The 23,611-nt window shown below is 31.2% G+C and overlaps 3 pseudogenes across 2 annotated transcripts; 1 reads left to right on the plus strand and 2 right to left on the minus strand.

The window, feature by feature from the left end:
• Positions 1 to 10: 10 nt before the first annotated feature.
• On the minus strand, positions 11 to 6,618 carry LOC111303568 (protein MICROTUBULE BINDING PROTEIN 2C-like; annotated as a pseudogene).
• On the plus strand, positions 4,819 to 7,301 carry LOC111303575 (uncharacterized; annotated as a pseudogene). The gene is made up of 4 exons (XR_016345402.1): positions 4,819 to 4,934; positions 5,791 to 5,867; positions 5,963 to 6,033; positions 6,609 to 7,301. The product of XR_016345402.1 is annotated as an uncharacterized LOC111303575 (transcript).
• Positions 7,302 to 12,652: 5,351 nt separating this feature from the next.
• Positions 12,653 to 13,992, minus strand: LOC111317683 (dof zinc finger protein DOF5.4 pseudogene; annotated as a pseudogene). Its single transcript, XR_016345254.1, has one exon. The product of XR_016345254.1 is annotated as a dof zinc finger protein DOF5.4 pseudogene (transcript).
• Between the last annotated feature and the right edge of the window lie 9,619 nt (positions 13,993 to 23,611).

Raw genomic sequence — 23,611 nt, forward strand, 5'->3', positions numbered from 1 at the left:
AGAAGCCACCAAGAGAAAAAAAAAAAAAAAAAAAAAAAAAAAAAAAAAAAAAAAAACAGGGAAGGGTGTTGGGGGGATGAGATGCAGTAAATAAATGCTACAGCATGAACCTGATAATGCCGAAGCATCAATGAGCTAGTGTGAAATCCTTCAAGCTTATGAAATCCTTATATTGCTTTCTTCAGCACCTCCTGATCTAAAAATAAATGATTGAAGATATCACCTTGTACTGGCTGCGGCTGCAAGAGATTCTTCATCTTGATTCTCTTTGGCAGCAGCGAGAGCAGCAACATGAGCTTGCCTTGCTTCTTCCATTTTCTGCATCTCCATGTTATCCACATCATCCTGTTTATAACAAAAGCGAATGTTTCATGACTGGACAAGACAAAATATGAATCCACACTTAATGGGCTTCAAGGTAATGATTTTTGTTATAGCGAAGCAATAATAGCCCTTAAGATACTGATCCTTTCTAGCGACTTTCTCTTATGGCAAAACCAAAAGAATGAAGAGCCATGAATAGAAAAATAGAAGTTTATAAGAAAGAAGGCCTTATAAATGAGATTACCAAGTAATACACAACAGCAGATATTTGGACTTCTATTCTCTTCTACCATATATAACCATTTGATATTTTTGAATAGAGCAATTACAAATAAAAGCCAGGAAAAGTCAAATTAAAAAAAGTTTATATTAGGCATACGATAGTGAGCTTACCATATAAAGGGGATGATCCAAATAATATGGTGCTACATCATAATCTTGAGCACATGTAATGGTATTATTCTTTTTCAAACCATTTAATAACAGCATAAATGATGAAAATTCTCCCTGCATGGAGTCTATATCATTTTGCAGCTTCTCCACCTTTTCCTTAGATGTAATTGCTTCCCACTGCATCTTTTCCAAGGCAGCCTGCTTGTCTGCTAGCCTAATATGAGAGAAGCAAATTTATCAATAATGATAACGAAACAAGAAGCATTTCGCGATGGATAAATTTTATATACACATCTCTGATCAGTAGACAAGTGACTTTTACGTAAACAGAAATCACAAAATGGAAAATGAGAACCAGTTATGCAACATGTCAAATCGTATTGATTTTGAGACTAGATTGCTAGATGTAAAATATCAAGAGTGACCACTAATATTTGTTGTTGAGTAGTGATTGGCCACCAAGTTAAAATTACACCTTTTAAAAAAATTCTAAATTCAATTAAGACTTCGTAAAAAGAATAAGTTTTTTGTTTACATTATAAAATTAAGTTCAAATATACGGTTACATATGAAGAAAGATTAGCACTTTCACAGTGTCCGTCCTAAGACAGTACCACATAACTTTGTGTTGCACTCAATTCATCTTTAATTAAACGGTCTTTTGTTTTATTTTGTTGTTGTTGTTTTTTATTTATTTAATTGTTTAAATATCAAAAAAATTTCGAATGAGTTTTCTATTATTCTAGTAAAATCTTTAGAACATCCTAATTTTAGAATTATGGTAACAGATGTTCAAAGATAGTTCAACCTTCGAAAGCTTTAAATCAACTTGTCCACCACTCATACAATATTCACTCACGAGTCAGAGCCATGGAAAAAGAATAAAATAGTCAAATAGATAAGATCGAAAAAACACAAGATGAGATAAAATAGCAGCTTAATATGATACTGGATATGATGAGAACGATGGACAAAGGAAAGGAAGTGGTTAGAAAAGAAGTTGCTCAAAAAGGTCACCAACGACAAGATGACAAAAATCCCCATATCTGTTAGGTTTTACTCTACATTGATCTTAAACCTCTCAAGGGGCACAACCATAAGCGATGCCGTTTATTGGAGGGTACCCATATGTCTATCCAAGCATACCTATAACAATTGGACTTACCCATTTTCAAGAGCAAGCTATTCCTACCTCAAGAATGAAAACTTCATATCCGATTTAAGTGCCAGATTTGAATGATCCTAAGGAGATAAAAAGGCTAGGAATGAAAGCATTTGAGATAGTAAAGGACTCAAGTTTCTAGCAAAAGATAAAATTGCTAGAAGAAAGACTTAGAGCTATAGAATGAATGAATTTTTATAACTATGGACACGATCAATCTTTGTTTGGTTATGGACGTGCTCATCCCATCTAAATTCAAAGTCCTTAAGTTTGAAAAGTATGATGGGATTAAATGCCGGTAACTCATGTGACCATGTATTACCAAAAAATGATTATATATACTCATGACGAAAAATCACTAATGCATAAATTTCAGAATAACCTTACAGGTTCTGCGGCTAAATAGTATGTTCAATTAGACAAGACTCATATCCACTATTGGAAAGAGCTTATAAATGTATTCTTTACTCAATACTAACATATCATAAAGCTAGCTCCAAATCATTTATTTCTGTAGAATATGAAAAAGAAAGCAATTGAGAGTTTTAAAAAATACGTGTAAAGGTGGAGAGATGTGGTTGCACAAATACAACTTCCCTTTACTAAGAAAGAAACAACTGTCTTGTTTGTCAACACTCTAAAAGCACCATATTAAGAATGCCATAAAAAATGGCAAGCCTGACATAAGAAAGATAAATGGCACAAAGTAAAGTGGAGCACCCAAAAATAAAAAAAATAAAACGCAAGTAATGAACTATGTAAGGCAACAAATCAGAAGATTTACCGTATATCCTGCACCAATGTACCAAACCCATTATACACATATAAATAATATGACATCCATCCCCCATCCTTATTAGTTAATTCAACAATCGACTTATCCACCCCCTTTTTAGCCATTCGTTCAAACACCGACATATATGTACAACCATTCTAATGCACTCATTAGACTAGAATGGAGACCTAATCAGGGTAGTAGTCTAAGAGCCTCTAGAAATACTCAAGAAAAAATTTCTTTTAACCCTATTCCCATGACATACACTGATTTGTTCCCTTAGATTGTGAAGAATCATTTGCTAGCTCCAGTTATTTGTGAACCATTGAAAACCCCGTATCCCAAATGATATGATCTAAATGCATATTGTGATTATCATTATGAAAATACAGACCATTCTATAGAGAATTGCACTACTTTAAAGCACAAGGTGCAATAGTTAATTAAGGAAAAAATGTTAAACTTCGATATTAGCCAACAAGGAGTTCCAAATGTTAATGAAAATCTTCTACCAAATCATACTAGACCAACAATAAATGTTTTGACTAATCGTTAAGAATTCTAAGTTAAAAGGAAAATAGATGAAGTCAAAACTTTTATGGCTAAAGTTTTTGAAGCTTTAGTTAAAGTTGATATGTCGGAACCAATTAAACTTTACAATTGTCATGAAATGATAAAATCAGCTGAAAGTTGTGATTATCATAAGGTTGTTTTGGGGCATTTTATCAAAAATTATGATCAGTACCATCATGAGGTACAAAGGTTGATGGACATGGGTCAAATAGAATTTTATGAAAAAAAAGATTTGACAAAAGCTAAAGTGTCTACTATTGATGCATCAACAAAGTTCGTGCGTAGATCTGTGACAATTTATTATGAAGAAAAGCTAACCCCAATGCCAGAAAGTCCTATCTCCCAACCAATAGTGACTATTAAAGTCTCTAGCCATTTTTCATATTAGAATGACAAAACAGTACCATAAAAGTATGATTATGATATTATGGTCAATCTAAATACTGCAAACATAATAGGAGTAGGAGGTGTAACTGGAAGTGGGCGATGTTACACTCCGAAAATGCTGAAAAAAGTTAGGAAAGAAAAAGACAAAGTATGAGAGGAAGAAAAAAGTCAGAATAACATTGTGGTAGTCCCTGCTAAAGAACATTAAAAGTCAGTCTCTAAAAAAGAAGCTTGTGAATTTTTTAAGTTGATAAAACATAGTGAATATAGCATGATAGAACAATATACCAGCTAGAATTTCACTATTGTCATTTTTACTAAGTTCATAGGCCCACCGTAATGCTTTACTAAAGGTGTTTAATCAAGTATATATGTCTCACAATGTATCTACCAAGTATGTAGAACAAGTTATTAGTAACCTAGTGGTTTCGAACTATATGTACCAAGGCTTTTTACATTATTGTTAAGTACAAAAGTCATATAATGGCAAAGGTTCTAATTGACAATGGCTCTTCAATTGATGTCATTTAGAACCTTGCCACTATATGAGACTCACACTTAACAGTAATGTGAAGAGCTTTAATATTTTCTTATCTCTTTAAAGGAATCGCTTCATCACTAAAAGAAATGTAGTTCAAAACAATCAGATTACCAACAACTTATTTCATATATTCAGTAGATACATTATGAGACATATATACTTGAGTAAACGTTTCGTGGGCCTATAAACTTAATAAAAGTGACAATAATGAAATTCTAGTTGATATAGTGTTCTATCATACTATATTTATTATGTTTTATCAACTTAAAAAATTTCTGATCTTTTTTTTCAAAGACCGACTTTTAATGTTCTTTATTAGGGACTAGCACAAACTTCCTTCTTCCTCTACTATTTTGGCTTTTTCTTTCTTAGCTTTTTCCAGTATTTTCGCAATATAACATTGGCCACTCTAAATTGCACATCTTACTCTGAGTTGCACCATATCAATAATCACATTAATCATTTAATAAATAAAATTTAATATTACGAATGATTAATTAAAAATATTTTAAAAATAATATTATAATGATTAAATTTTTTTAAATAATACTAAAAAAACTAAATTTTAAAAAATTGACGAGTTCAGAGACTTATAGTACATTTTATCTTAAAGTTCTGAACTGCCCATTTACTTCATTCTCCTTTTTCTTGTCTTCTCTCTCTATTTCTTTCTCTGCATACATGTTTTTTTTATCAAATATCAATGGCCGGTGATCATATATGTATTTGCAGAAGAAAATGCACAACTTGTCTGAGTTTTTTTCCTTGGCTGATTCAAGGTATTACTGTTTTAAAATATTAATTTTGTTTTCTTAAATTTGTCTATGCAACTATTCTTTAGTCGTGTAGGATTGCTATTAAGGCAGGTAAGGACATGACTGTTTCTCCATTTTTAATGGTTGTCACCTAAAAGATTATGGTTAACCCTTATTCTAATGTGCTGGGTTTTTATTGCTATCTATGTGCCTTTTCTTCGTTGAGCTCTTTAAAGTTTTGTGCCAGGGAGATCAATTTCTAATTCATTCTTCAATCTTCACATTGAATTCCCAAATTCAACTACTTTTCCATCTCATTCCTATCTGATATGCTTCTGTTTCATTCATCCTTTAAACTTTCTATGTGGTTCATGGCTATTGTTTCTCTTTCTCTTTGACTCTTGAGGTAAGCAACTTAAAGGAGGCATCTTTTTTTTTCCTAATGAAGAGTTATAGTCTATTGCGGTTCAAGTGGGGCGTGGAAAATTTAGGCCCAAGGTCTTTGCTCACTTTGTTACTGGTTTTATGTCACTAAAGCTCTTCACTTCACACTGTTGTGTACAGCTTATTTGCTGGCAAATGATATTGATTCCAAGCATTTGGCTTGCAAGCTGAAAAAGTTCTGATGTAGCTACATAATCAATTCTTTTTTTCAAATGTGTATTAATAATTATTAATGGTAGTAATCTCCTTATGTCAATTTTGGTTGCTGCTTTGTTGAGTATGCAGAGAAAGTAGAGTACCTGTAACTACTTTCCCTCTTGTTGTTTGTCACTGTGATATATAATTTGCTCATGAATTGTTTTCTGTAAATACAGATTTCACCTATATTTGGTTTCTTTTGTGACCGACTCTAACTAGACAATTGTCTTATGTATAGCATCGTGCAGGGGATGATCTAGTCTCTAATTTTCAGTTGATGGAAAATTAACCTTCATTCAGAAATGTGGCAGACTGGTTAGTAACTACAAAAACTAGCTGCAAACGTTCTTCATATCTCTTCAAAGCCATTATCAAATCTGACCTTTCTTCATTTTGGTTGCTGGGTTCAGGTAGCTGCAGATATTTAACAGAGCAATGTGTTTTTGCTAAAAGTTAGTGCCAGCAGAAGAATACAAACTTGGTAATTTTATAGCTTTGTTACCAATGATGTGCTGATTTTTATATAAAATATCATTTCTTCATCAAGTTCCCTGCATCCTTTTTCCTTGTTGTATTGCCAGTAAACTATACATGGGATAGGAAAAAGTTCTCAAATACTTGGGTATTCATTACAGTAATCAATCTTATAAAAAGTTGGTTTTTCCACAAACAACTGCATTGATCCTCATTGATGGATTCATGATGGTTTTAATTTATTTTTTATGTTGATTTACACTTTTGAGTACTACTTGAATGTGTCATGGTTTTAAAAATCAATATAGTTGTGGTGAGGCAGACATTTTTAGGTATTGAGGCTATCTACACAGTACCAACTATCAGATTTGAAACTTAAATGTTCACATTTGTTTCCTATATGAGAAGTCGTGAACTCTTTCCAGATTCCAGACTGAACATCCCATCACACCTTTCTAACTTTTTTTACTCTCTAAAATGCCTTTTCCTTCGTCTTTTTAGTTATGCATTTATGTTGTAAATTTGTAATCTTATCACAAATCTAACTTTTTCCTTTTCATGCTGGCAATCTGTGCACCTCAGAGGCAGTCATATGGAATGCATGTTCATGTTTTTGGTCCGAACTCTGAAGTCTGTGCTGGATGAGAACATTTAGGGTAAAGACCAATATAGAAGTTAACTGGCAAAAGGGAGATGGAGGAGTCAAGAATCATGGAACTAACCTTGTCATGGCTTGGAAGAATCCAATCATGTACTGCAAGTCCCAGTGAAGCCGAAAGAAGTAAGGAAGAAAATGAAGTTCATAATACTTGTGAGACATTTTTGGCATCTGACATGCCAGAACTGGTTTTATTTATTCAAGAGAGTGATTATCAGTCGGTCACGGATATTTTCATAGATAGAGAAGTTCCTTCATGGAGTGGATTGAACTATAAGGATATCTCTTCCAAGTTTCGGCAGCATGTCGACACCAACAGCGAAGGACCTAGAAAAAATCTCAGTATATTGTCCAATGAGATTGAACAGGACTTTCAGAATTACGCAAGGAAACAACATGCTCTTGATGACTTAATGAAGGTTGGTTAAGAAGATTCTAATGGAATAGATAATCATTTACAAGTCCACTGAGAAGATGATACCTGGAATGCATCACTTGAAAGAGGTAAGAAGCTAGATGCTTCCATGCTTAATTCTTTGTCATGGAAATTTGAATTGGTTGCAATGGTGGCTAAGGTTAATAGTGGTAATAAGTATAGAATAAGAAGTATTTTCTTGAGTCTTGACAAAAGATTTAGCCAAAGTTATGACTAATGTGTGTATGTTGGTATGCTGGCTATGTTCTTTGTGTTATTTTACCAGCTGAAGATTATTAGGAGTAATGGTAAGTACTGCAGCTGCAACAGATAACGTTTGCTCTATACTTGATTGCCCCTGCATCAACTTTACAATACGTAATAACAATCCACCAAACAATTTCCTGATTCTCAATAAAAATGTTCAGATTTTGATCAATTGAGCACATCCGCAGTTTCAAATTGAAGATTCAGTTTCATTGAACCATTTCAAACCATCTGCAGCTGAATCAATTGGTGACAATAGCCATTTAAGAGAGGTCTCTTCACATAGTGAAGCTGAGAGTGGAAGCACCCTTCATTTTTCTGATTCATCTTTAACCACCATGTGTAGCCTTAAGGAATTTTTAGAAGGTCCAGAGTGTCAACAAACTCATAAAACTGAAAACTTATCCAGGACTAAAGATAGGATTTCACAAAGCCTAACAGTTTCAAGTCAAAGCTTTATTAATCAACTTGGTCAGGGAGATTGTGGTTCCTTTGCAGTTAATCCTCTTTCAAGCCCAATACCATGTTCTGGTAGCATTTCTTTGCAGTCAACTAGTAGCACTGCCAGCAATCATTCTTTTGCTTTACCCATGTAACTTTTGTTCTTCATAATTTCACTGTGCTTTTCTCAATTATCCATAAAATAACTGGTAGCTCATTGTTGGGCTTTAACAAACAGATTGCCATCAGAATGGAATGGCAGCCCAGTAAGAATGGTGGAAGCTGACCAGCAAGAACCGAGAAAGCACCGAAGTTGGAGAACCTGTTTTCTTTGTTGTATATTGCTTGTTTATAGTATTTTATTTCCTTTTGTCTGATTTTGTATTCATGTGTATGCTGTGCAGGATTCCAAATATACAGTTTTTTTTTTTCCTTTTGAAGTCTTACATATGTGTTCTTTTCCTGATCCATATTCATACCTTCCAACATTACCATTAAGCAAGTTGGGAACTATGCTGATTGCAAAACAATTAGCCAAGACAGAAATTTGGTTCTTGCCAAGTCAATTTAGACAAAGCTTTTCTCATTTCTTTTGTCTTTCAGAAGATGCAAGAATCTTGGTTTTAGTTGACAATGAATGCTTTTGGATGATCATCGGTGAGTTGATATACTGTCAATGACTGATACAAAGTTAATTTTATAGGGTTAGCTCCTTTGATTTTAGCTTCCATTTCTCATCTGCTGTTCCACAGTTGCAAGGTTTTTCGACAAATTTCACCTGAGATTAGTGAATAATGTTCCCTTATTTTTATCATGAATTGGATTGATTAACCACAAATCGTCAACGTGTTCTTGCAAAGATAGTAAGCTATATTTTACTTTAAGCAAATTGATGATGATCCAGTAAGAATCAGTTTTTTAATGATCTTATCTATATTCCAAAAGCAGCTTCCTAATTCCTGAGAAAAAAAATTTAGTATTTTCCCTGTTTCCCTTCATGCAAGTATTCTTCTTGCTCATTTTTATATCTTCTCTGCTTTTTCTCTCTTTGTTATCTTCTTCACCTCTTTGCTTAATTTCTTCTCCTCATATAACTGATTTGAGAATGGAAACGCATCCCGGAGCTCTACTTCCAATGCTCTTGACCTTCTTTTCTGTGATAGGTCTGATTAGTTCTCCAACTCGGGCTCCGACGAGCTCTTGAATCATCGGACCAGGAATTACAACAACACTCGTGCCAAGCAAAGTAGAAGATAGTAAGGTTTTCATCATTGGTGCTCTGGAGTCCGGAGTTGGCTTAAGATAAGTGGCAGTCCTGATTGAGTTCGATCGAAATCGAAATTGACAAACATGTGCAAAGCAAGGGTTGATAAAGTCGCTTGGTGCTTACGGCATTCCTTAAGCAGTTGACTAACCCAAATTTCCACTACTTTCACTTTCATGCATGCCATTACTGCTTTGCTTTTCTCTCACATGTCCAGCTAAAACACAGTGATCTTGTCACCTTTGACAAGCAAATCAATGCCGGTTTTTCTCTTTCAGATTTTATAGACAACAGGATTAGTGCAAACATAATTTAGGTGGAAATTCAAACTGCTTTTATTTTGTTTTTTTAATCTTAGATGGTGATTTCATGTTGAGCAAATGGTTGGTTGTTGGGCCAAGCTACCTTGGGCATGGCCAGGCAAAATCAAGGATCCTTGACATAAACATAATCTCATATACTATCAAATCTGCAATGCATTAACCACAACTGGGCACGAGTAATTCATTGTCAATAATTGCTCCTTGAAGGACCACTTGACCTCTATTATATGGCCCTCTTAATCCAAACAGGTTGCTAGCATTCTCACAGTGCCAAGCTGCAAATCTGTAACATCATCATGTCCATGGTCAAGTTCTACAAATTTAAGGTCATTTCCCAGTCTGATGGCAAGAAATGCATATGTATGAAATCAAATCTGAGACATGGGATCATTTGCATCAGAGTAATCATTTTGAACCATTACTGGAAGTGTCCCGACTGATAAACCATCTAATTCTTAATTGCTCTACACCGTTCTCAAACGTTTGATGGAAACCCAAAAGGAAGGCCCCAATTTGGCAACCATGATTGGCTCACCAATTGCAGACATCAGAATCAGTGCTACCAGTTGAGGGCCAATGGCCATGACCACACAGCAAGGAGTCAAGGACCACCTCCATGTGCTAAACTTTGAGGTACCAATTTTCAGTCGCGACCCATGCCGCAGTGTTGCTTTGGCCATGCCAAGGTAATCTTGGGCACGGCATGGTCCATTGCCAGTGAATCTTTTTATGATCCTTCCATTAGCTATCAAGGCAATATGATGGAAAAACCAGAAGTCTCATAGGTCACATCCGGCCTATTGTCACGTTCGCTAGCCGTGCCCATTGGGCCAATCCATGGCCAACGGTCGATCATCTCTGTTAGTCTTCAATTGGCAGCTTAGTGAGATATTTGGGCAATGAATTAGCTGCAAAGAATAACAATTAACATTATCGAACTCAAACTTTAACTCAATTAAATCATATAATTATTTTTTTCAAAAAAATTGACATTTAACAAATCTAAATTTAAATCCTAATATTTACAATCTACTCCTCTATTCTTAACATGCAGCTCCGGGCTTTTCAGGTTCTGTAATCTCCAGGTTAATCCAACACGACATCATATCACACTGACAGTCACCGTCTCATAGACAGTGAGAGAGAAAGAGAGATGTTCTTTTCAGCTGCTCTCCTGAAGGTTAGTGAGTTAGCCTATACCCTGCTGTTGGGGGCATTTGGCTAATCTAAATGGCAATGGCGGCAGCTCACACGATTATAACCAGGTTTGTCAATCAGGATGTTGCGGAACAACAGTCAACAGCCATCGTTTTTTTTCGCTTTTTCTTAAAATAAATTTACAGGAATCCTAAAGAGAAAAAAGCGTGTTTGCAACTTTAGCAAAGGACATCAAATAAGAACATATAATGATCATTTATGAATAATTAAGAGTACAATTAAATGAGACTGAGATAAAATTATACGTATGTTTCGATTAAGCATTGGTAGCTTTCAGCTGGAAACTTCGACTGACCACCAGGCCTATCAGCACTAGCATTGGCCAAACTAGAAGGACAGCAGAGGACCAGGCCCAGGGCTAGTGGCGACCCAGCCCTCATGCCTTGAACCCTCCCAATGGCAAGTTGATGAAGGATAACCCCCCCCCCCCCCCCCCCCAATCCTAAATTTAAGACTTTGTATAGCAAAGGCAATCTCCTATTCAAGGTTGTACCCAGAACTACAGATCAAGATGAAAACTTATTATGTCATTGTTGCAGCCAAAAGGGACCACTCCAACGCTCAATCCCTGACGTTGCAAAGATCAATATCCCCCAAAAGGACCACATCAAAGTTAAACCCCCACCGCTACTGCCCCACCCTACCCTAGAGTACAAGGTCCAAACATTTGAGCAATGATACAGAAAAAATACTAAATTCTTTTCCATCATCAATCATCATCATTCATATCCATCCAGAGATAGAGAGATGGACAGGGCATTGAAAAATCAGAAACAACGGAACTCACTTCCCAGAAAAATCAGTGCTGATAATCGAAGGCATTGGAAAATGGTGGGATACATGACTCGTATGGGGGATGAGACTCGAGACCACTTCTGCTTCAGCACATGCCCTGGACCCACCCATTATCAGTTTACCAGTAACCACCCACCTAATTGGGTACCGAGACTGCCACATCATCATCATATCTTGATCGTCACCATAGCCATTTTACATTTCAATCTACCCTGGGGTGACTGGTGAGCACTAAAAAATTTTCTCCCCAAGGTGAGATAGAGGGGAAGGACAAACCGACCCAGGTGTCTCTCAACTGCCACGTGCAGTCATATCGCACATGGGACTCCTGGACCCACCAAAAATGAAAATCAACTTCCCAACCGACTTCTTATTTTGGAATAGCTGTAGTGGTACGCTCAAGCATTTTTTTTGTATGTATGATTTATTAAGCATTTAATTTAAATAAATTAATAATTAATAAAAATTTTAATTTATATATAAAATTATAAAAAATTATATATTTATTAAATATAAAATAACATAGAATAATTTCCCTCACCAAAATCAACAACTCCGGCTTTGTAATCATCATCGCCGGTTTAATGATGGCTCGGCACATTTTCAAGCCAAAAGCGTTGCTATTTTGAATGTCATATTAAAAACTCCGTTTGAATTCCATCGCACATATGACGCAGTTGTACCATCCCCTCTTATTCCAATTAGAGAAGGATCCAATGGTAGACCTTCCGATAATCTATTCTTCTAATGTAAAATTGAAAAAAAATCATTATTTTTAATTATGATAATAATTTATTTTTAATGTAACAGTCAATTATTTTTATTAATTTACATTCAATGATATATTTTCATTAATGATTTTAATCTTACAATTAATAATTCGATCAATATTATTTTTAATTCTATTAAAATCAATTTCACCTTCACCTAAACCCCTAATTCATCATTTATTTAGCTAATATATAATTAATTTGATTAATTAAAACTAAGATATTCTCAAAAAAATAATTGAAACTGACATTAGTGATGATTAATTCATAACCGTGCACAAAACTACAAATAAAACTTTCAATCAGAAAAAAAAAAAAAAAAAAACAAAAACAAAACAAAACAAACCACTCTATACTTTCTATATTTTGATTAATTTAATTCCAGATACATCAGAAAAATAGCCAAAAAATAATTAAAAACAAAGTTAGTTGCACATGAACACCGGGAAGATCAAACTGGAAACACTTTCCAAAATCATCAAAATAAAACTTAAATATTAAAATATTTACACAAGAAGAAACAGTCACATTCATATACCCTTATAACTCTCTTCAATTTCTTTACCTTAAGCTAAGCTTTTTTGAAGTTTTTTCTCCTTTTTTTTTTTGTTTTTGTTTTTTTTTTAATTTTTGTAGTTAATAAATAATTTAACAAAAAAAAGTTGAGAGATAAATTACGGGATATAGAGGGTAGGATGATCTTGATCAGTCCACTGGCACTGACTCCAATACGTCTGATCAACAGTGTTAGGAAGATCAAACAACCCTTGATCTCCACTCCCTTGCCAATCCAACGGTCCGTATCCTCCACAACCTCCACCCTCCGATCTACTATGCAAATTTGATAGCTCAACCTCCAGCATCTGATCAACCAATCCCCCGGTGATTTCCTCCCCTCTCATACTCATCATCTTTTGCTGCTGCTGCGACTGTACTTGCTCAACTCCTTGCCCATTTAATACCGTACCGAAACCAAACGGCAGCGTTTCATTGTTTGACGAACTAATCAAGCCCGTAAAACTCCCAATCTCCGAAAATATGCCGCCGTCCGATCCTTGTTCCAGCAATCCTGGCTCGAATCCTAAATTATTAGGGTATTCATAAAACTTCGAATCGCTTACATTTATCAAGCTAGAGTGAGATGTTACTGCCGATAGCGCCTCCGCAGTCCCACAAGCAGAACTATTATTGCTGTTGTTGTTATTTGTTGCTGCGACGTTAGAATTGGCTGCAGTAAGACTCGAATTCTCACTGCTAGAACGAGAATTCTCTTTACGTTGATCACGCTGTTGATGCTGTAGCCGTGGCGGTGCAGAGGAGGTGGCTTCGGATGTAGGTTTGGTTGTCGAGCGCTTGGCTTTGCGGCAACCACCGCCGACGGGGACGTTTCGGAGCACGCCGCCTTTTGTCCAGTAACGACGGCAGCTCTTGCAGAAATGACGTGGCTGAGAGAGGTTATAGTTGTTGTAGTAACAGAACTTTGTGTTGAGAGAGTCGCAGCGCGGACACTTGAGTGCTTGGTGGTTTTGGTGGTGGTGGTGCAGCCGTAACCTTCTGTCCCCACCTCCTCCGCCGCCGCCGAATATACGGCCAACTCCGATCGAGTGGATGTCTTGCATTACTCAAAACTATTTTCACTCAAAAAATGGAAGCGAATTTGTTGGAAACTCGAGATTTAATCTGATTTATTTATGTCAGTTTATATATACACAGATTCCAGCGACGTTTTGCAAGAAAAAAATTACGTCAGTGAAGAGTTTGTTTGCGAGAGAAAAAAAAATAAAGAAGCACATGAGAGTTTTTGAACATGTCTTGACAAATATCCCTTTGCATATCTTCTAGTAACAAAATTATACTCGAAATTACCAAATTAACCCTTTAACGAAACGAAATTGCGTATGTAGAATAGGACAGGAAAGTACGAAATTGACCTTGAGAAAATTAAGTTGGGAGGGATTTGGAAATCCAGTACTGTACAGATAGAGAGATTGGGACCGTTGGATGGGACACGTGGAGGATAAAAAAGGTTAGGGTACTGATGTCCACAAAATCAGGTTGTCTAGTTGTCCGCCACCCCAGTTTCTCTGCTGGGCCCGTCCTGGTGTTAGTATAACCACGTCGCGTAATGTAATTGGTGGGTTGTAAAACAAATACTACCTGGTTTACTGTACCATTGCAGTTGCTCTGTCCTGACATTCAATGACACGTAGGTTATTTTATATTTAAAATATGTAAATATATCAAATATAAAATAATTTTTTTAATATATATTTTAAAATTTTAAACAATTATCTTTATATTTTTTATATATTATTTATATTGTGTTGTCAGTATGTTTAAAATTGTTAGAACCATTTGGAAGGTTATACATAAATTGATGACAAAAATTATAAAATTTAATTGAATTGTAAATTTAATTAAATTTGTTTATATAATTATTTTAAAAAAATAAATATTTAATATATTTGGATCCAAATTTTAATATATATAATTCCTTTCCTTACCTTTAAATTGTGACATATTCTTTTATACCCAAAAAAAATACAAAAATTAATTAAACAATAAATACACTCTAACTTCTTTATAATAAAAGAAACTTACAAGAGTTATAAACAATAAAAATAATTAAAAAAAATTTGGTGATAACAAGTTCATATGTAAAGGACATTTGAGATTTTAATAGTTTTGTATTCTATTAATAGAATGTACTATTAATTTTAATGAATAAAATTTAAATTTTAATAAATTTTAAAGAAAGAAATTGAGATTTCTATGTAAATTTAATTTTTTTTTGGTACGACAACTACTTAAGTAAAAATGATGATATCATTGTCCTTTTACAAACCCAAACTATTATGAAACTCAAAACATATCCATCACTTAAATTTTGGTAATGTATGAACAGTAAATTATTAAAATTTAAGTCACCAGTCACCTCTTTCTATTTTTTATTTTTTATTTTTTCTTTCTCTTTTTGTTTCTTTATTTTTTTTTCTATTCTTTGTCAATCTTTTTATGTTTAATAATTTTTTTTTAATTTTACTTTTAAGTGGAACCTATTTTTATCAATTTTTTTTAAGATTTTAAATTTATTTTTTATTGAATCTATTTGAAACTAAGAGTACGTTGTGTGTATTTTTTATTATTTTTTATTTTATATTGATTAAATTTTTTTGTCTCACCAATATCAAGAATATGTTACATGTCAAAAAAAATTTTTTTTCTTTTAGTCTCTTTTTTCTTTTTTTATCATTTTTTCTATTTAATTTTTCTTTCTTTTTAAAAAAAAAATTATACATATTTTACTTTGAGACGGGTCAAACGGGTACTTGATCATTTTGTTTTCAAATAATACACTTTAAAATAGGTTGAGTTTAAAAAAAATAAAAGAGCTTGGGTCATAAACATATTTAGAATGCTTTGTTTTGAGTTATTTTAAAGTATATATAAAAATTTATATTTTATTGTTATTTAATTATATATGTTATATTAATAAAGCTATTTTTTAACTTAATTTTATAAATTAATATTTTAAACTCAATATGAAGTATCAATGTAATACCCTTTATGAGCTTTTTTCTCATTTTTAATTTTTAATTTTTCACTTTTTTAATTTTTTGTTTTTAGTATTTTTTATTGGATAAATTAAAAAAATGAAACTAATTAAAATATCCACATATTATTCTCATTTGATTTTTTATCGTTCATCTTTTTTAATTTGATCAATTTTATAAAACATATACGTTGAATTGACAAAACAAAAATTTTACTTATGATAATGCGTGAATTTTTTTTTTTAGTATATTATTTCTTTTGGACCACAAAACCACTTGCTTAGCGAACTTAACTTTTACAATCTAAACCCCTAAGAAGATTACCATATGTCTATCCTAATTACCCTCTGAATCATTTAATTTATTAATTTTATTTTTTGATTCAAAATTTAATTTAAATCAGCCAATAACTTAGATGAAAAAAAAAATTTTTGAAGATGACTATGCAACAAAGTTAAATGTGAGTAATTATATTTTTGAAGAAGTGATCATAATTCAAGATAAAAAAAAATATATGTATGCCCAAATTTAAGCTTTAAATTTGCTTAAAGCACAAGTGTTTTGTATTAATAAAAATATTCAAAATTTATTTTGATATTATATAATTTATTATTTATTTTTATTGACATTGCATTTAATTTAATTTAAGAACTCTTTCAAAAGACACCATGGGGGTTAGGTCTCACCGAAGGCTGAGTTGATATTGCTCCAACCCCACTTTGGGTCACAATCCTTAGAGTCCCAACCCTATTACATTTCAACCCCATCAATGAATTCGACAAGGATGCCATAAATCTTGCTCTTAATTGTGCCACTTGTTTACTCTCCAATATCACATCATATATCCTTGTTAACCCACCCAAGATTTACACATTTGAGACTGTCCTTATATCATCTCATCTAATAGCTTGATTATGTATCTTATAATTTTTACTACTTGTCAACCATTTAAATTTGAAATTTAAACTTAATCCGAAGTTTCGAAAATTAATAAGTTTTATGAGATGGGAGAGAATTATTTTTCATATATGTTATATGTTTGTTTTCGCTTTAAATTTCAATAATTATATTTATTATTAAAATTATTTAGTGATTATACGACTTAATCAAATACAAGAGAATAAGATTTTTTTAAAAAAAAAAAAAAGGGTGGGAGTGAGATTTGACTATGAATACGCATTGATTTTCTTTCATTAATTTTGCTTTTGGCCAATGGAAAAAAGGTAGGGTACCATTATTAAGGGTCACCTACTTGTTACAAAACCAATAGCACAAGAGGCATGGAGGCCATATGCCTCGCGAGCAATATTGTTGTTTCAAAATAGTGATTTTGACCTAAAGTTCATGGAGAATTTAATTGGGGTAACCTTTTTTTATTAAAAAAATTATCGATGTTAAAATTTAAAATTTAAAATTATTAAATATTAATTTTAAAAAATTATATAAATGAATTAAAATAAATCTTAAATTCAATTAATATAATATTAATAAATATGAAAATATATATATTTATATGTCTTTGAGATATTGAAATGCAACTGTTCTTAATTAAAAACTTGGATCCCAACCCAAACCACCAACCTGACACCAAGTTCCGGTGATTAATTCATTAGTCAAACTCAAACAATAGGCATATGTAGTCCAGCCATTATTAGTCATTTAATGACATTCTTGTGACAAAATTAAGAGCACACAGTTAAGCCTTGACGTGGTGCAATCATAGCCTTGACAAATTTTTAAGTATAATATAAGTTTCTTTGATTTTATCATTAATTAATTCCTACTCATCTATGTAGTTTTTACATAAAACACGAATAAATTCATTCGAACGTAATTAAAATGATAAGATAGGATTTAGTATTAACAGATAAACTTATTTAAAGCTTAACTCAAATGATAAGATTGAATTTAAATTTTAGTGTATTAATCAGACAAATACATAGAATTATATAATACTAACATTAATTAATCATTTCACAAAGTATTGCTATTTTTTTTTTTGTATACAACAAAGGTTATAGTCTAAAAATAAAAATTAAAAATATTATAATTTTAATTTTAATTTTATTAAATATTATTTTTTAAAAATAATTATATAAATCAATTGAATTAAATTTTAAATTCAATCACCTAATTTTAAGTATTGCTACGGTTGGTAATACCTTCAAAGGCTTTAATGTCATCATTGATTATTAAGCACTGCATTTATGGCACCACGTCAGGTGCTCATTTACAGGCCAATATTGTCAATAAAAGCACGTAAGCATTCTCAAGCTAAAGCAAGTTTGCGTTGCTCCATTGGTAATGTTTTTGAAAAAATTATATATTTGATGGAACTTTCAATAAGAGAAAGTTTGAATATTTAATTTGTCAATATATCAAGAAAACTTATTCAAATACTTTTCAAATGGATGAGGGGAAATGAATTTGAAATGATTTTGCTTTTTTTTTTTTTCTTAAAGTAAGCTAGTTATCATTTTTTATTACATCAATTTATAACATTTGGCGTTATAAAAAAATCAATAATTTTTCATTAAAAAAAAAAACCCATAAATGAGATATTTCTCTAATTAATTAATTTTACTGTATGGCTAAAAATTAAGTATGAAGTACATGCTCACTCATGTTGAAGCAAATTGTCAAATTATATTTGAGCACATAAAAACTCAAGCAATTTCACAAAAGCAACACTAAATTCCCCAATGGGGGACCTCTGTCTATAACACAATGTAACAAATAGGTGACAAGGGCTTACTAAAAATCCATGTCAATTGCAATGAAAAGAAACATATCAATCAAAGTCTTTATCGCAAATATATATATATATATATATATATAATCGATAACAAGAAAATGAAATCCCCACTGCAACCCTAAATAAATACATAGCACCACCCCCTCAAATCGCGAGGACCATGTTTGGCTACGTATGTTATCTCCAAGTGTCTACCTCCATTCTCCATGTTCTTCAACCATTGGAATATTAAAAGCAAAATGATTGTCTTGTTTGGCCAAGTGTTAGGCCCCCTATGGGGACAAATCCAAAATTTTCATCTATAAAACTTAAATTTCGTAATTTAAAATATGATATGATGATACAACATGAATATAATATGATAATAAAACATAAAAATGATTATATATAAATTTAAAAAAAATTATTTTATGTTTTTATATTGATATAAATTATAATATATAATTTTTATATAAAATATAATATAAATATATAAATTTTAATATTTTACATTATATAAATATATAAATTATTAAATTTAATTTAACTGTTCCAAGATGTGATAATCGATGCATGAGTTGTGGAGCCCAAAAGTTGTATCCCCATTTCCTCACCTACCTATTGTAACTTAGTTGAAGGTGGTTGTCATGATGATATCAGCTGTGATGTTCAAATTTTGCTGTCTATGGAACATTTGAGAGTAGGAAAATTGTTTAGGCTTCGGGACTGTAGTGCAAAAGGGACATTTTCCACGTCGAAATTGCCTGCGCAAAAATGCTTCATTTGGTAACGATGCATTATTTCCTGTTTCCATGTACTTAACACTAACAAAATTGCACGGTCCGTTTGTTTGTTTATGGACAAAGGTACGAACAAGGAAAAGGAAACGAAAAGAAGCAACAATATTATTATAATATATATTATTATTATATTTATATATAATATAAAAATAAATATATAATATATAATATTTCAGCGTAAAAGTGTAAACTTTAAAATATATGTTAAGTTATACATATTTTAAATTTTAATAAAAAAAGGAAAAAAAATTAAACATCAAATAAAAATACCATTTAAATTGAAGAGGTGTCGGTTCAAATCCGAAAGGTTGAATAATGAAAATCAAATTGAGTACAAAAATCAAGTGAAAATTTTGTGAAATTTGATCTATCTCGACGGGAAACATGATAACATGCACATGGGAAGGTGGGGGAGGGGGGCACCCTCCCACTGAGCTCTTCTGATCCTCTCTTTTTTTTTTTTTTTCTCTTTGTAAGATTTCAAAATTTGAAAACTTACGACTTACAAATAAATAGATATTATCTAATAATTATTAAATAAAAAATAGTAGTAATAGGCATAGCTACCCATTTATTTTTAATTAATATATAATATTTTAAATTTTAAAATTTTGATTTGAATTTAAATTAAAATTTATCAATTTAGTTTAATTTATTTATTTTTGAGACTTAATTTTGTTTTATTTTTAATATGTTTTAATAAATTTAAGGATAAAATATAAATAAAATATAATTTGATTCAAATATTTTTATTTTTTATTTATAATTAAAAAATTAATCTAAATGGAACTAAAATATAATAATATTTAAATTAAAATTGAACCGAATAAAAAATTAATTTAAATCAAACCGATGTCGAATTTGATTTTAAGTTTTCTCGAACATTTTTCCTCGGTCCCACAAGTAAGATTCAAAAAAAAAAGGTTTTGGCTGAGGCTTGTTGATTCGTACCCTTCTAGGTTATGATTCGGGCTCAGTCCTTCAGGCCCAGTCGGTTGGAGAGAGGACATCCGCACAGCCTTAGGCCCCCACCCATTGATCCCACCTGTCAAACATCATACGGCTCCATGAGCCCCACCCCTTAGTCTAGACTCTATTTATATTTGATAATTTATTAATTATATAATATAAAATATTAATAATTTATATATTTGTGTTATATTTTATAAAAATTATATGTTACATTTAGTTTTACATCAAAATATGAATTTTTTTTAATTTTATTAAATATATATAATTTTTAATAAAATTTTAAATTTTATTATTTTTATATTTTTTATATCATCGTATTATATTTTAAATTATCATATTTATTTTTATTTAATCAAAATATAATATATATATTAATTTTTTTAAACTTATATATAATTTTATTAAAATTTTAAACTTTATCAATTACATATTCTTTTTATATAATTTTCGTATCATCGTATTATATTTTAAATTATTATATTTGTGTTTATCTAATCAAAATATGAAATATATTTCTTTAATTTTGTTAAATTTATATATAATTTTTATTAAAATTTTAAACTTTATCATTTTCATATTTTTTATATCATTTTCGTATTATCATATTATAATTTAAATTACCATATTTATGTTTATCTAATCAAAATATGAAATATTTTTTTAATTTTATAAAATTTATATATATATTTTATTAAAATTTTAAACCGTATTATTTTTTTATTCTTTTCATATCATTTTTGCATTATCATATTATATTTGAAATTACCGTATTTGCTTTTATCTAGTCAAAATCACTCATCCACCTGCCCCTAATTGCAATCCTTTTAGATTGCTTGCATGGATTCTTTACCTAATTAATTGATCTCTCTCTTCATTTTTGTTTGCACCCACAAAAAAAACTCAAAGAATCAGCCAAAATTTGATCCATAGCTCCATGCAATCACTCTAGCTCAAAACAAATTACCCAAATAAAATTTTAGGAATCTTCATATTCATCATGTGCTTTAACTTGCAATAACTCAAATTAAATCTTAATATATTGAGGGTTTTTTTTTTTTGATTAAAAAAATTCAATTTAAATCAAACTTATTAAATATAAATTTATTCGTCCATCATCGAGTCAAATGCGCAGACTATATTATGATGTTTATCATATATTCAAAATAAAATACAATGAATCATATTCATATATATATATATATATATGTTGGTGAAATATATGGCCAATTTGGATGGAAAAATTCAAAGTTGATTAAGTTGTCAAATTATTAGACTAGAAAATTTTGACTTTGTTTCATGGACTATTGAACAAATATTGAACAAGTTGGAATAATAGTAATGCTATCTAGCTAATAAGACCATTCAACAAATTCTATTGACATTTGGTCACTTAAATGGGTCCACATGCACCTCAATTAGATACCCCATTCAAAAAAAAAATCTAACTCATTGTCAAATAAAATAAAATAGGATTTGACACTTGTGAATATAAAAAACAAAAAAAAAAGAAATAAAATAATAAAAAATAACTGTCTCTTGTTAAGAAAATAAGCACATGAGCTAATGATTAAGATTGTATCATTATATGTCAAAAAAAAAATCTAAACTTTGAATAATTAGATAATTTTTAAATGGCCAATAATTTTATTAAAATTAAAAAATTACTAATTGAGAATGTCTTGTGGATTTTATAATTTGGGTAGATTTTGAAGGTGCAGTGGTCCGGTCCCCAGGTGCATTAGATAGCGAGAGCGAGCGTCCAATGATGCGCTGCTCTTGCAGGTCCGTTCGGGAGCTTTTGGAATTCAATAATTTGGGGCCAAAACTTCATCTTGTTTCCATTGTGCAAATTGCAGTGATGCTGTTGTCCCCAACTGTACCAATTTGCTCCACTGTCATGCTTGACCAAACAACAATGGGAGTACCTACGGCCCTGCAAAATTCTGTATCCATGTCCATTATTCATGCCTTTTTTTTTCATCTGTCCTTTTGAATGAACGTAAGATTAATTTTAATGAAATTAAAAATAATAATAATAATAATTATTATAATTATGATTAAAAAAATTATTATAATTATAATTAAAAAAAAATTATAAAAAAATTTATATTGAATGATTATTAAAATTGATATTTGAATTCAATTAATATTACAATGAGTTCAACTACATTGCACTAAAAGTATTATGGAATCCAAACCCACACTCAATCTTACACAGATGGATTTGTAAGCAATATCAAGTGGTTATCGTATCATGCATGTGTATGTAACAAATAATTTGGTATATCTATATATATATATATATATATATATATATGATCAAGTCGTAAATTATTGGACGGACATCTGATTTAAAATTAATTTAAATATAAAATTATAAAAATTTAATTGATATTTAATCGACGTAAAATAAATATGAGTGTTGATAAATATGAGTTGTTTGTTATATATGATGGTAGATACGTTGATGCAATAAAATGTTTATAATTTTCATTGCAATTTTTATGTGGTTATGTATGCTTCTGATCTTGTTCTTCGGATCCCAGCCTATTTATGAACAGATTTCATTAATAAAATTTCTAGTTTGCCTGAGAAAACAAAAAAGTTGAAGGATCAACTGTCTTCTACTTCAACATCATCACTCATCACACGTTTGTCACCAACGATGCGTCCTCAAAAATGCTCCAGTTTCCTTCCTTACAATATCCTCTAAGGTGGGGTCGCAAATTTTACCTATATTTCATATATGCATTTTGATAACTAATAATTCTTATGATAAGATAAAGAAGTTCGTGAACAAAATTGATTGATACACACATAATTGTTTGTATTAATACATTCACACATGCACGCATATATATATATATGTATGTATATATGAGTGCAAACGTGAAGGTGAATGTGTACTGTTATTTACAAAACCCCTTCATAAGAAAGAAGAGGACAGCAAAAGGGACGAAGCATACAAAACATGGATTTCGAAGGGGTGTTACAACAGTGGAGCAAATTAGGTCCCCCACAACATGCCAATATGACAACAAAATGCAAGTGACATTTTCGTCCATTTTCTTCTTGTTCATACGATACAAAGCCTTCTTGATGTTAATGGAAGATAAAACTTCCAGGACCTTGTGGTCACATCTGCCCCGATTTTGTAAATTACAAACAAATACGTCCCAACTACTCTTTTTCCAACAGTCTCAATCATGTCTTTTTCATCTATAATAGTATCAATAGATTAATTTTTTTAAAACAAATGATGTGGAGAATAAATTAATGATAAAATTTTCATGTAAAAAGTTGTGATTAGAACACTTAATCATATGCTTAAATTTTCATCATGATTATGGGTTAATGTCTAATTCTTCTATTTG

This window comes from Durio zibethinus, chromosome 9, assembly GCF_047325235.1.
Source record: "Durio zibethinus cultivar Kanyao isolate XHJ-2024 chromosome 9, ASM4732523v1, whole genome shotgun sequence".
NCBI lineage: Eukaryota > Viridiplantae > Streptophyta > Magnoliopsida > Malvales > Malvaceae > Durio > Durio zibethinus.